The sequence below is a fragment of the Chinchilla lanigera genome, unplaced genomic scaffold (genome assembly GCF_000276665.1).
Source record: "Chinchilla lanigera isolate Chin_1 unplaced genomic scaffold, ChiLan1.0 scaffold00060, whole genome shotgun sequence".
In the NCBI taxonomy this organism is placed as follows: Eukaryota; Metazoa; Chordata; class Mammalia; order Rodentia; family Chinchillidae; genus Chinchilla; species Chinchilla lanigera.
In genome coordinates this window covers 12,188,022-12,193,584 of record NW_004955461.1, presented here as the reverse complement: position 1 = coordinate 12,193,584, position 5,563 = coordinate 12,188,022, and positions in this window count along the sequence as shown.

The window sequence follows — 5,563 nt, the reverse complement described above, 5'->3', positions numbered from 1 at the left end:
TGTTTGGATCTTCTAGCCCTGCAGGACACAGAAGGCTATTTTGCATTCTTCTGTTTTTGATCTGAAAGGCAGTTATTGGGGCACTTGGTTGTAATCCTATAAGCTGAACTAGTAAATCCTTGGTATAATCATACATATATCTTATGTTAAATCTGTTCCTCAAGTGAACATTTGGTAATACAGTGGCTTACAAGGACTTGCTTCTTCTGATACTTGTAACTTCTCCCACTGTAGCTGCTTCTTTCCCCTAGACATCTACTTTCTGCTCCTTTTTTTCCTCCTTTACAGGTCTTTGAGCTCTTGTGCTTGCTCCTGCTTCAACAGCTTTGCTTGGCCATTCTCTCTTCCCAATGGTTTTCCTCCAGTTAGTCAAGTGCTTTCTCTTTCTCCTGCTTCTAGCCTTTCTTCTGTAATGTTTCCTAGATCACTTGGTCAAAAATCCTTTGATCCTTACCCCATCCAGAAATGTTGTAGCCCACTTCTGTTTCATTGGTACCCCCTCAGCATTAATCTGCATCTAACAGTTAATGCCTGTTGTATCCTTGGTCTTGTCAATTGTCTTTCCACACTAGAATGTCAACTTCATGAAAGCAGGGCATTTGGTTTTTGGTCTGCTTTCTCCTTCTGAATTCTAATGCCTAGGTACACAGCAGACCCTTAATAAAAATGTGCTGAGTGAGTAAGTGAATGAATATCTCAGTGCGTCGTGGATGTTGGCTAACAAATCTCTAAGCGTGAGCTCTTTCTTATGCATCTCATCATCTCCCTGTAGCATCTTTCTTTTTTTTAATTTTAAAGAGAAAAAAATAAACATAATAGTGAAAACTGAGTTTCAAAACAGGTTTGTAGGACAGTTACAATAATTGATACATTGCATATTTTTGTCTCCATTGTAGTTATTCAGAGTGCAAAATATAGGCATAATATCTTGTCCAAACAATATTAGCACAAAACTTTCTTTGCAATGAACTAAGAGAAACTAGCTGAATAACTATCTTAACTATCTTGTGTATAAGTATATTTGTTTCTTTTTCCCTGTCTTCCTTTCCCCTCTTCCCCTTCCCCTTACCCTTGTCTTTTCTTTTGAACAGTCTCTTCCCAGTTCACAATATCTATTGTACATTTCAAATCTTATTTACTTGTTCAGTATCTCACACTAGTGAGACACTATGTCTACACATGTGGGTCTGATTTGTTTCACTTAGGAGCATGGTCTTAAGCACTTTTAACCACTAATTAACCACTGGGCCCAGGCACAGGGAGCCTCTCCTGTCCTCCCTCACTAGACTAGGTCTTTCCACTCAGGGACACCACAACTCAGCCTATGCCTGGAGAGGCAAGCCCAGCAGTGCAGGTAGTTGAGCAGGGATTTCTGGAGCCTGCAGAGGGCACCCCAAGACCAGCAAACAGCTGAGCACTCTCTGAATATTGGAGACTCAGAATTTGTTGCTTCTAACTGTTTGCTTGGAATCTGAAAAAAAAAATGGAATTTATTTTTGGAAACAAAGGAGTAACATGGAAGTCAACAAGTTAGAGTTCGTAAGAGTCCACATGGCTGGTTATATTTTATCTAGGATTAACATGATGAATGCCTTTATCTCAATTCAATCTACAAATAATGACTGAGGTGTGTTCTGTGCCAGGCTCTGTGCGAAATCCATTCAGAAGAGGAAATCCACAGAAATCCATTTCAGAAGAGGATTCTGCCCCCAAACTGACTCCAATTTGCTTTTATCTTACAGCTCCACAGTGGCCTTCTTAGGACAAGGTGCCCAAATGCCCTGTGAAAGATGGAGTTTATTAGTTCCACCTCTTTTTGCCTATAGAGAGAAAGGTGGACTTCTTCAGAAGTGGGTGGGGTCCATGCACTCTTCTATTTTCCAAATATTTATTGAGAGGTAATAAGGTCCCAAGCTCTGTTTTAAGTGCTGAGATAATCAGTAGCCAAAGCAGACAAGATCTAAACATCACTGGAGCTTACATGCTTGTCAAGGTGTCATGCAATACACCCTAAAAAAACAAAGGGGTGGTTTTTAAGTTATTATTACCTCCTCCATAAAGTTTCCCATCCTGCTTAAAGCTAGAACAATTTCTTCCTCGCTTTTTTATGTAGTATTCTCTACCTCTCTCGCAGTCCACACTATGCTGGTCCTAAAAATGCCACTGATCCTTGCTTAATTGATTAAGAGTCTGACTGTTTTTATTCTGTCAGGTTAGAATCTTTTCAGGGAATGATGGTTCCATATGTAAATGCAGTCCTGTATCTGCTGGCCTTTCTAGGTTTCCTGCTTCCTCCTTTAGAGGCAAATCTCTGTAACTGTATGCACTGTACACTTCCTAGGTGGCAGGAAACCCAGCTGCTCACTTCTTACCTGGAACAACTTTGGCTTTCCTCATCCTTTAGCTTCCTCTCTGGACCCTCTGCTGGTCTGTCTCCATGAGTCCCCAGCCAATAGCTCAGACACCCTCTTGTTCTTGAAACATGAAAGAGAGAATTAAAAAAAAAAAAGGAAAAAAATCCAGTAGAGAAATAAGCAACTAAGGAAAAACTCTTCCCCTAAATCTACATCCTTTACACTCCATTTCTCCCATTAGTAATACTAAGCCAAATAGTACTTTATTTAAACCTCAGAGATGGCTCTTGGTCAACCTAGTACAATAATGGCCCAGTACAAGCTCTTACTGTGGCATTATTTCCACAGAGACAGAGTAAACACAAGATTTAAAGTGGTTTATAACATGTTGTAAAACAGAGAAGTAACCCCATGCCGCTGCCCCTGGGTCCCACACCAGGAGAACTGAGTTTCCATGTACAGAATTAGAAACCTGTTGTTCCTACATGGACATACTCACATCCCTCCTTATCCTGGAACCGTCATCTGTACTCATGAGGGGGATCTAGAATCTTTTCATGTGTAAACTATTGTTGGTGTTCTTATCTCTAGCGGGATTCAGTAAATATTAGTGCTTCCTCCTCATGTTCCATTATTCATGTAGAACAACAAACCCATATTCAGAGGTAATACAGTGTAGTAAAATGTGCAAAGTGCTCTAGAGACTTAGAAGGACATAGAATCAATGTATCTCAGTGATCTAGGGATAGGTAAATCCGTACTGTGTGAGGTTTGCTGGGCTGTGGACAAAGATCTATAGATTTCCAGAGAGAGGATGGAGGAAGGCTGGGCAGGCAGAGAAATTACCCTCACTAGGAGCATGGGAATGTGTGCTGGAAGCTGAAGAACACTTTCCTTTGATTTGGAAGAAGAGCAGGTTGATGTGGTACTAGCTGGAGGTAAAAATAGGAAAAGCATTATAAATGAAACACTTGGAGCTAGAAGAGGGAATGTACAATACTGTTAGCACCAGGTTTATGAAAAACAGCTTCTGCAATAAAATTTTTGATATGTAATACAACTTCAAATTGCAAACAAAATGCATGCAGAAAGTTTAAGTCATGATGGAGGCCAGCAAACCAACAGCTGCTGGGTCAGTGCTGACAGCCAAGGTGGGCAGTCTGAAGGCCAGCATGTATTAAGGGGTGGATGGCCAGGACACTTGACATAACTATGAGCAACTATTACCTAGTGTCTAATATTTTTCTTGCACATATAGTTCAAGGGGTAGTAACTAAACTAACCATTATTCTTATATGCTTAGAATTCTAATACACTGTGTGTGACATTGCCTACTGAAAATGGTGGAAAGCTGACAAAAGAGCATAAGCCCACCTCTTCCCACCACGGGTAATTGGCTACCAAACTCCAGATGAGGCCCTGGACAGAAGGAATTGCTTGCCCAGCCCTCACCAACCAATAATGCCAGGAAAGGCTAGGTGACCAACATCACAACAGCACTACGAGTTTTGCCTAAGTATCATGCAGTGAGGGCAGGGTGAACAGCCTTTAGCTTTAAAGGATGAACCCATTTCTCCTTACTGGGGCACATCACCCAGAATTTTGACTCTATGCTGAATGTGGGTTCACCTTGGCAGTAACACTTTAATTGGTACTCATTTTTTCCTCTGTCTATTTTTTTAACTTAAGATAGGCATTCTTATTCAGTTATCCAACACCTTGTAAAATATATATAAATATAATTTTTGGTTCTTTTTTTGGTACCTGGAATTGAACTCATGGCCTCACACTTGCCAGGCAGGCGCTGTGCCACTGAGCTACATTTCCCGCCCCTAATTTCTGTTTTATTGATAAAGAAGTGAAAATTCAGAGAGCTACTTGCTAACAATACACTGTTAGAGGAGGGGTAAGCTGCACCTTGACATTTGACATCAGGGATTCTGGGGCTATTGTTTCTGCTCTTAGAGACATAGAAAGTACAACTTACTGCTAGTAATTTCCTGTCATTTATCATTTTATTGTTCCTCTCTGTTTGCTTTTATGTTAAATGAATTAGCTTTGTGTTAGGAAGACATTAAAGGCATTGGCATCTGTCAGGTAGGGTGCAGTGGAGAGAAATGGCTGTGAAGTAAATTACCTGCTACTCACTATCTCCAAAAGCAAAAAAAGTGGATTAAGTTTTGCCAAAGATCTGGTGCTGTAGGCAACACTAATGCCACTTCCTTCTTTCCTTATGATACAGAGGTGTTGTCATTGTTACAGCTAAAAACTTCAATTTTGAAATTACTTACCAGCAAGAAAAGCAATGCTGAGAAGCAGCATCTCAATAGCCCAGGACACAGGTGACCAGTGGCCTGATGTATCAGGGTCCCTGTGCCTTACTCCACCCTGACCCCTCTTTCACCTGCATCTCCTTATCTGTTGGTTTGTACTGACACTGTTGAAGCTTGAGTTGCTTGCTTGTTTCAATCAGTGGGCAGTTCCTTGTGGCACGGAGCTGGTGTTGCTTTGGTACAGGCTTTGTACCTAATCTCTACTCTCCAAACTCTTGAATAACCAAATCAAATCAAACAGAAAAAATAAACAAAAGATTCTGTCTGGTCGATTGACAAAGTAGTTTTTCCTCATATTTTGCCCACTCTGCTCCTCCGTGCCCTTTTGGAGTGAGATTAGTTGTTGGACTCATTTTCATTAAGTCTTGGGCTTGTAAGTTGAGCATTAATATTTACTTTTAGGCTTCGTATAATCTTCAATCATTCCTTAATATGTTTTCCAATAAATGAAATGGAAAAGGCTTTTGGCCATGTTTTCTTTTTCTCATGCTCTTTCCTGCCCAACCCTCACTACAGCTAACCTCACAGAGGCCCTGGAGGCCTGTCCTTTTTAGGAACACTAAAATTAGAGGAATCAGTAATTGAAAATAAATATTGAGCTCAGAACATCAAAGGCTAAAGTAAGCTCTTGCATTTATTAAAAGCTCATTTCATAGATTTATCTCTTAAAGTTGCAAATGTATCTCCTATTTTTTAAAAAATTCTAAGATGGATTTCCATTTCTCTTAGGGTAAAAGTTAATTTCTTCTAAGACCGGACCTGAACAAGACTGCCCTAACCTCCGTCTCTCGCTCACCATTAAATCTGTAAGCTCCAGCATAGTGTCCATGTCATGGAATTTCACAAGTGTTCTGTACTACTTATTTTCCCATGGCA